The sequence below is a fragment of the Nematolebias whitei genome, unplaced genomic scaffold (assembly GCF_014905685.2).
Source record: "Nematolebias whitei isolate Nwh7 unplaced genomic scaffold, NemWhi1 Nwh_scaf_923, whole genome shotgun sequence".
Classification (NCBI taxonomy): Eukaryota; Metazoa; Chordata; class Actinopteri; order Cyprinodontiformes; family Rivulidae; genus Nematolebias; species Nematolebias whitei.
Window position 1 is genome coordinate 1 of NW_023619468.1, and position 9,574 is coordinate 9,574.

The following is a 9,574-nucleotide window of genomic DNA, read 5'->3' on the forward strand; positions in this document are numbered from 1 at the left end:
TTCTTTTAAGAGTTTTTTAAGTTTAGAACAATTATTTATTTTCCACAAAAGTTTGGAGGCACCGCCGGGATACGCCTGAGAGTTCGTCCGGCCTACGGAGAATCGGACGAGGCTGATCACCGGACCTCCGACCCTCCAACTAGGACGTTTTGGGAGCGGGAGGACGTCTGGTTCTCCGGGGGGGGGGATCGACTCCAGCCGTATTCGAAAACAGGAAACCAGAGACACATCTACGATAAGGTAAATAAATAAATAAAATAAAAATAAAAAAAAAAAAAGCGCTAGCGACAGACACGACTCCGTCAAAAAGATCGCTCTCTCATAAAATAAGTAAGCTTTCATTAGGAAAAGCCGAGGTAAGTTCTCATTAGGAGGACCGAGTGTAAGTTCTGAAAATTAGAGTAGGAACCGAGGTAAGTTTTCTTTAGGAAAACCGAGGTAAGTTTTCTTTAGGAAAACCGAGGTAAGTTTTCTCTAGGAAAACCGAGTGTAGGCTCGTCTTGATAAAGAGGGCTGAGGAAATAAAATAGTTTCGTCTTAAAGATAAAAATGGGAGCGACAAAAAGTAAGAATCTAGATTACATACCAAACGGTTCGGTTGCAGAAAAAATGAAACGCTTATACGGAGTTTCCTGTCTAAGTTTCGTTTCTCAGTGGCATTACAAATTTGGTTTTCCTAAAAATGGATCTTTACAAACCGAAGACATTCAAAAACTCGAAGAACAATTATTGCAGCAAAAGCAGAGCATGATTCAGATGAAGAATATACCTCAAAAGGTTTACTTAACGATGCACAAGCATGAGGAAGCTTTTAAAATGTGGAAAAATGAGTCTAAAAATATGATGGGTGAAACGGAGTCCAGATTATTACAGATGTCTCAAAAAGTTGAAGATTTACAGAAACAATGCAGAGAACAAGAGACTCAAAAAGACAAAGACGAGAAAAAAACAAAAAAAACAGAACTGAAAACCTCTCTTTTTCCTCTGTCCTCTCTCACACATGCACCGGAGACCCACGGACCTCTTCCTCCCACCGCACCCTCCACCTCGATCTACCCCTCGCTGGCTGAACTCAAAGACCCACCACCCTATGGCCCGCCACAGATGGAGGCGCATGAGACTCGCCCTGGACTGAAACCTGCATGGGTCCTCACTTCAGACGATGATTTTATTGGACCAAGGCCAGCTGCCCCTCAGCAACAGGATGAACAAGGAGCAGCAGGAGGAAGAGATGTTACAACCAGACCACCACCATCCCCTGCTATCAGCTCATCAACATCAACATCTTCAAACTCTTCACCATCACTTTCATCATCTTCTGCAGGTTCTTCAATCATAACTCGATCCAAAGCTGCAGAGCAAGAGGAGCAGATTAAAGCTTTCAGAGAAAAAGAAAAACTGCTGGAGGCTGAAATACAGAGACTACAACAGTCACAGCACAACAACGGTTCTATAAGCTCCCCCATGACTTCAGATGGTGAACACAACTCCACGACCATGCCGATGCTGGAGGTGGGTGGACCGGACGGACCACAACTGGTGTTCAGAACTTGGCCACTGAGCGACCTGACAAGCCTGGCAAAACAACACCTCCCAGACATGGCCCAAGGAGGGGATGCCATAGGTGAAGCCATCACCAACATGGTTCGTATTCTCCGCCCCACCATACCAGAACTAAAAATGATTCTCACAGCTGTCTATGGTATGAACTTTGTAAGCACCATAGGCGCACAGCTGTTTGAGGTCCCGCCTGGCAACCAATGGCTGATGCGTGTCGAATACGCCCACGCAGATAACCAAGACTTTGTGACAGCTGTGGGTGACATTGTCAGGAGAGTTAAGACAGCATTTCCACAGACGCCTCAATATGCAAGGATCAAGGACACGGTCCAGAAGAGTGGTGAACCCCCTCAAGAGTACATTGATCGTCTCATCCCTGTGTTTCGCACACACTCTGGCATCGCTTTCCCGGACAACGACTGGCGTGATGCTGCACAGGCTTCAGCCTTCGAAACCATCCTGTGTCAATGTGTGATGGATGGATTCTTGCCAACAATCCGCAAGTCTGTCCAGAACACATACATAGGCTGGAAAGCTGGCATTCGCCTCAATGACCTCCTACGTCATGCCAGACACGCCTGGGAACAGCACACAGCCGAAGAAACTGCAACATTGAAGAAAAAGACAAAACAAGCAGAAAATGCTCAGCTGACTCTTCTTCAAGCTGCACAACAGATGACCTTGAACACTGCCCCACCACAACAGCTTCCAGCTTTTTCACGCCCACCACCACCCCCTGGCCCTTGGCCAGGCTCACAACAGCAACAACCACGTGGGTACGCAGGAGGGCCACAGCCATGCTTCCTGTGTGGAGGGACTGACCATTGGATGAGAGACTGTCCACAAAAACGCACCACATGGCGAGGGCGTGGCCGACCATTCCAGAATCGAGCACCAATGCCACCACGAGAGCCATGGCCCATGAACCATGAACAGAACTTTCACCCAGGCTCCCAACAATCGGTTGGTCGAAGCCAGGGTCCACCCAGGGGTCGTGGCCACCGAGGCGGGCACTCATCCTGACTAGAAGGGGGGCGGTGAGGAAGGTCCGGGTCTCCAAACAGCAAGTACACGCACACACACACCAGCTGTTTCACCTACTGATACCACATGCACCTCCACGTATTTTAAATACACCCAGTCAGCATGTTTGAAGTTACCCATGCTCACAATGCTTGTAAACAATGTTCCACTAAAGTTCTTAGTGGACTCAGGGGCCACTCAATCTTTGATAATGAAGAAATGTCTCCCACATGCTCCACTGTGTGGCAAGATTATCCACTCCACAGGAGCATCTGGTGTAGCAATCCCAGAGGTAATGACAACTCCTCTGAATGTGATTGACCCTTTTGATCACACTGCCCACTCACATCAGTTTCTACTCTCACAGACGTGTCCAATAAATCTTCTGGCCAGAGATCTAATTCTTAAATTCAACCTGTCCATCGATTGTAGCCCTGAAGGACTAGTGGTGTCAAAGTCTACACACTCAGTGGACACTTTGGTGACACTAGTGCCTGATCTGCTGTTTGTATTTGAATGGTCCCTCACTGATGAGAGTCAGCGTGTAGCCTTGCTCTCTATGGCCAAAGATAGACTTCCACCTTCATGCACATTCATGCATGAACAACAGCTGCATTGCACTGCTCGTGTTACTTCAGACCCAGCTGATCAGCTAGGAGATTCATTCATGCAAACACCACCAACTGACTTACATACTACAGATATCTGTTGGACAAAGACCACATGTTTCCTGTTGACATGCCTCACAGATGATGTCACACCACAAACATGCTATTTCACAGTACCTGACTCATTTCCTCATGTTTCTCTTGCTAAACCTCCTGAAGCTCAGTGGCGCTCTTTAGGCCCTCTAGCACTGAGAGCCCATTGTGCATCTGACTGGCAACCACTTGACACTTGTTTTTACTCTCCTGCTCTGGAGATGTACAGACAACCACTTATTTCATCACTTCCGGTCACCCCATTCAAAGAAGTGATTGACACCTCTGCATGACTAACACTGCCTACGATGACTTCAGACAACCCAGACCTCTCTGCTGTTCCACCCACATTGTGGGCCCAGACAAAGTATGATGTAGGTCTGATAAAAGGTCAGGAGCCCATCCAAATTACTCCTAAATCTTCTTATCGACCAAAAATACCACAGTATCCACTGAAACCTGAGGCAGCCTCAGGCATTACACCTGTTTTTCACTCTCTTCTGGAAGCAGGTGTAATCGTTCCTTGTCCCACTTCACCTGTGAGAACTCCAATTTTTCCAGTGAAAAAGATCCGCCCCACTCCTCCTGATGAGTGGCGGTTTGTTCAGGATCTTAGAGCTGTAAATGCTGCAGTTCAAGCTCGTGCACCGATCGTCCCTAATCCTTATGTGATCTTGTCTCAAATACCAACTGGCTCCACCCACTTTTCAGTCATAGACCTGGCCAACGCCTTTTTTAGTGTCATTGTGCATCCAGACAGCCAGTACTGGTTTGCATTTGAGTTTTTAGGAAAGTCTTACACCTTTACTCGCCTTTGCCAGGGCTATTGTGAGTCTCCAACTATTTTCCACCAGGCTTTGAGAGATAGTCTGGCAGGATTCAGTCTTCCACCTGATTGTGCACTTCTTCAGTATGTTGATGATCTTCTTTTGGCTGCTCCTGATGCACAAACATGCAAAACACACACAATCCGCCTCCTGCAGTATCTAGCTGCAGAAGGACACAAGGCCTCGTTGTCTAAACTACAGTTTGTGTTGCCACTGGTTACATTTCTGGGTCACAGAATCTCTGCAGAAGGAAGAGAGCTGGCTCCTGCGCGTGTTACAGCCATTGTTGCTCTTCCTCTTCCTGAAACAAAAAAGCAGCTCATGTCATTCCTAGGGTTATGCAGTTATTGTCGACATTTCATTCCAAACTACGCGGAACTTGAAACACCACTCCGCGCTGTTTGTCATGAAAAAGGCCTTCAAATGAGCTCTAAATTGTCTTGGACACCACCTGCACTGTCAGCATTTGAGACTCTCAAATTACAGCTGCAGAAAGCCCCCACCTTAGGAATTCCTGATCCAACCCGCCCATTTGTGCAGGCGGTGGATGAAAGGGAGGGATGCATGACATCAGTTTTGTTGCAAAGGCATGGTGACCTCATGAAACCTGTGGCCTACTTTTCATCAAAACTTGATCCAGTTGCTGCAGGACTCCCACTTTGCTTGCGCGCTGTTGCAGCAGCAGAAAAATCTGTATTGGCCAGTAGAGACATTGTGGGGTACTCTGATTTGACCTTGCTTGTACCACACGCTGTCACTCACATTCTAAACGAGCAAAAAACTGCTCACTTGTCTACAGCGCGTTGGTTAAGGTACCACACCACTCTTCTTGACATGCCAAATATCACCATCCAACGTTGCAACGTTTTAAATCCAGCTACACTCTTACCTTCACCTGTCGAAGGCACACCACATGACTGTTTAGCTGAACTTGAAGTGCTTTGCACACCTAGACCTGACTTACAACAAGAACCTCTTGAACACCCAGACTGGGAACTCTTTGTAGATGGCTCATCTTCACGTGATCCTAACACTGGCTCTATTCACAGCGGTTATGCAGTTGTAACTTCCTCCTCCACCATTGAGGCTCGTTCATTGCCTCCTTGTTCAGCTCAGGCCTGTGAACTCATAGCCTTGACCAGAGCTTGCCAACTCTCTGAAAACAAATCTGTCAACATCTTCACTGACTCTCGCTATGCTTTTGGTGTTGTACATGATTTTGGAGCTTTGTGGAAACATCGTCACTTCCTTCGTTCAGATGGACAGCCCATCTTGAACCACAAACTTGTTGCTAATCTTTTAGAAGCAATCACACTTCCCAAACACATTGCTGTAGTAAAATGTGCAGCCCATACCCGAAACACTGACCATGTCTCTAGGGGCAACGCAGCTGCTGACATAGCAGCTAAATCTGCTGCTACCACACCTCCTGAAAGGATCCACCCACTTCCTCTTATGATCTGCTCATCATCTCAGACTACAGCCTCACCTGACTCATTCACCATCACAGACATGCAAAAACTCTCAACACCTTCTGAGCGAGCAGAATGGAAACGCCTTGGAAGCACATTTACTGATGATATTTGGCTAGGTCCAAACAACAACCCCTGCCTACCTCGACATTTCTTTCATTCTTTTGCTGTTTTAACGCATGGTGGAGACCATGTGTCAAAGGGGGGAATGTTAAGAGAAATGGACACACACTGGTTTACTGTGAAATTTTTGAAAGTTGCTGAACAGTACTGTGACTCATGTCTGATATGTGCCACTCACAATATTTCAAAAACAATAAAAACCACAGCACCAGGTGCACACAAGACAGTGACTGCTCCTTTTCAACATCTAATGATTGATTTTATTGAATTAACGCCTGTTTTAAACAAGAAATACTGCTTGGTTGTTGTCGATATGTTTTCCAAATGGGTTGAAGTTTTCCCCACAAAACATGCAACAGCAAACACAGTAGCAAAGATTTTACTGACGGAAATCATTCCACGATGGGGAATCCCCCAGAGAATTTCAAGTGATAATGGGTCCCACTTTGCAAATGAGATCATGAGTGAAGTATCCACGACCCTACATTTTGACCTGACAAAACACTGTGCCTACCACCCACAGAGCAGGGGCGCTGTTGAACGAGAAAATGGTACTTTGAAAAACAAACTGGCCAAACTTTGTGAGGACACAAAACAGAACTGGGTCACATGCTTGCCTATTGCTGTTATGTATATGAGGATGCGGAGACGAGCTAAATTTCGTCTTAGTCCTTTTGAAATCCTTTTTGCAGCTCCTCCCAATCTGGGAGTTGGACCGACAACTGATCCCACCAGAGATCTTAAACACTGTGATCATAACATGATGAACTATTGCATTGAACTAACCAAACACTTAACATCCATCAGGTCTCAGGTGCAGGGAGGACTCCCTACACCTGCGCAAAAGCAATTGCACTGTATTTCTCCTGGAGACTTTGTTATGATTAAATGTTTCAGGAGAAGGCGCTGGAACTCTCCCAGGTGGACTGGACCATTCCAGGTTTTGCTGACCACCCACACGGCTGTGAAGGTGGCTGAGAGAACTACTTGGGTCCACGCCTCCCACTGTAAGCTGTTCAAAGGGATCACTCCACCATCAGGAGAAGACCAAAGGAGCAAAGGACAGGAAAGACCAGGGCAACTGCCCGAAGAGTCACTCAGCACCAACGGGTAGCTGAGGCAGCGGTCTGTTAGGCCACGACCAAACCTAACAGAACCAGGACAGCACACTCACTGGCGTCAAAACCAGGTGAGGCAGCGTCCCCATTGCCCCTCTTCAACCGGACGGAAACCAGGATATCGAGAACTAGCCCAGAGGAAAAGAAGCACCAGAGCTTAAGAGCTGGGTGCCACCGCGGGTGCAACAAGTATCGGAGTCTGAAAGGCTTGATACCCACGAGGAATCTACGCCACTCACGTTCACCACCCACTGATAGAGCTCAGGCTCACAGTGAGGGCGGCGGGGTACCTAGACCCTCCAACTGATCAGGCAGGCAGAACAGATAGACGTTTGATACCCAACAGACAAACAACCATCATGAACTCCATGCGGTACCAGTGGAAACTTTTTGCATTCTTTGCATACATTTCCGTTTTAGTTGTTGGTTTTATTTTCCTCTTACAACACTTTTGTTTTTTTCAAGACAAGGGATCTTGTCACACACAGAACTTAACACACCCACGCACCCGACGCGACTTATCCCAATTACTGAAACCTGACCATGAACATCAACACGACTACAGCACAAACTTATGGTGGCAACTGATGAATAGAACAGCTCACGAAGGAAACACCACTAATTGTTATGTATGCGCACACATGCCTTATGCCACACACAATTCAGGACTACGTACTCAACCAGTCTCCCCCAACCTACAGACTTGTCTGTATGGCTTGAGTATTCACCCAGGCCTACAACACTGGAACTCGCGAAATTACTCACTACCTTTGTCTCATATACTAATAGAAAATGTGAATTTATTCGCCCTGCAAGCCAAGCTAATGTTGGGACGATTCCCCAAGGGCAACTGTACTGCAACCTCTGATGTACTGCCCCTGCCCCAAATACCATTAACCCTACCAGAAATTATCACGTTAACAAACTTAAAACCTGAAACACTAGGAAATTGCGTATTTAATAATGGTACTACTTCAGTAGGTACCCTCCCATGGAACCTATGTAAGACAGTATACTCTTTCTGTGATCTTCCCCCACCCAGGACAGGAAATGAGGCAACTTACCTGTACTGCACCTTTTGCAGAGAAGGAGAAAACTTCACAGACGGAAATCGTGCAAGCGGTACGTCTTGTGATGGTTACAATTTAACCAATTGTGAGGGACTACTAACACAAAGAACTTTTCACATACACAAACACACAAAAGGCAGACAAAACGTGACTCGCTGTAGTGTTTCAGTTCCCGGAGATAAAGGCTCCAGGGTCCTGTCAGATTGGTATTTTCTTTGCGGCCACAAGGCATACACCGCTCTCCCTCCAAATTGGGGTGGATTATGTGCTTTGGTTCAGCTAACAAACCCAATGTTCGTATTAAGAAAACCACCACAATCACGCGATAAGAGACCCCGTCGTTCACCTATGCCCAAAGTCACTAGATGGGGAGGGCTTACCACTAGCACGGGAGTACCATGGGAATACAGAATTTGGAACGGTGGTGAAAAATTCTTTCAACAAATATTCCCTATGGTTGGATTAGGTGAAGTCCGCAACCATGTAGAGATCAATAGATATGCACTTCTCCGCCTGATTAATGCCACACAAATGCTAGGAAAAGGAACTCAAAATGAATTAAACGCAATTAGGAATATGGTTCTCCAAAATAGAGTTGTCCTTGATCTTTTAACGGCCTCACAAGGGGGCGTTTGTAAGATAATTGGTCAAGTATGCTGTACATTTATCCCTGATGAAACACACGATGGAGGTGCCATCCATGACGCACTAGAAGAATTGTCCCACTTAAAAGACTATGTAGAAAGCGGTACCAAAGGCGCACAGCCCTTTGACTTCTGGGTATGGCTTACCTCTGGTTCATGGTGGCAGCTTCTGTTGAAAATTTGCGCCCCTCTCATCGTCTTTTTAGTTTTGTTTTGCTTATTTTTCTCCTGTGTTGTCCCATGCATCAAGAACATGATAAACAAGACCTTTACAGGAGTAGTTACGACATCCATCTCTGACATTGACATCAAAAAGCCCAGCCCATCCACTGAACTGACGCCTAGGATTTCCACCACTTTCGTTTTAAGATAAAATGAAAATTCGTTTTACAGTTAGAGAACATCAATCCATTCTTGAGATTGACACATCCTGCACCGATGACATCTTTGTAATTGACTTTGACAGAGGCGGACACTCCCTGATGACTGAAACTTCACCCATTCCATCTAGACTAGAATTCCTAGATTTAGTAGTCTTAGTCGTCCAAAGTTGTGTTCTTAGGCTTAGACCAGAAGACCATGAGTACACTGGACAACATTTCCAGAACTAAAAGACATTTTTTAATCTTTCATATTTTGGTTTTATGCTTTAAATAAAAATTTTATGTTTTTTTCTTTTTATATTTTATGTTAATACTTTTTGACTAAAACAGTATGCCCTCCTTTATGTTCTTTGTATATTTTCATGTTTTGAATTAAATTGAAGTTTCTTACCTGTACGCATAAGCTTTTAAACAGGGTCTGTAACCCAAAAAAAAAAAAACAGCTCTTGCAACTTCCATTTGAAGTTTATGATGGTCCTGTGCCAAACCACAAGTGATGCACTGAACTTGATGTTTATCCCTTTCAAAGTCTATACTTATATATATATATTTTATTCACCTTGTTTTCTTATTTTGTTGTTCCTTTGGAACAAAAGGGGGGAAATTTGTGAAAAAATTAATAAACTAACATGTATTGTTTAAATATTATTTAA

At 45.3% G+C, this 9,574-nt stretch overlaps 1 long non-coding RNA gene across 1 annotated transcript; it reads left to right on the forward strand.

The window, feature by feature from the left end:
- The first annotated feature begins 316 nt into the window (after positions 1-316).
- LOC119429396 lies at positions 317-794 on the forward strand. Its single transcript, XR_005187770.1, has 2 exons — positions 317-356; positions 414-794. It is a non-coding gene; the product is annotated as an uncharacterized LOC119429396 (long non-coding RNA).
- Positions 795-9,574: the final 8,780 nt, after the last annotated feature.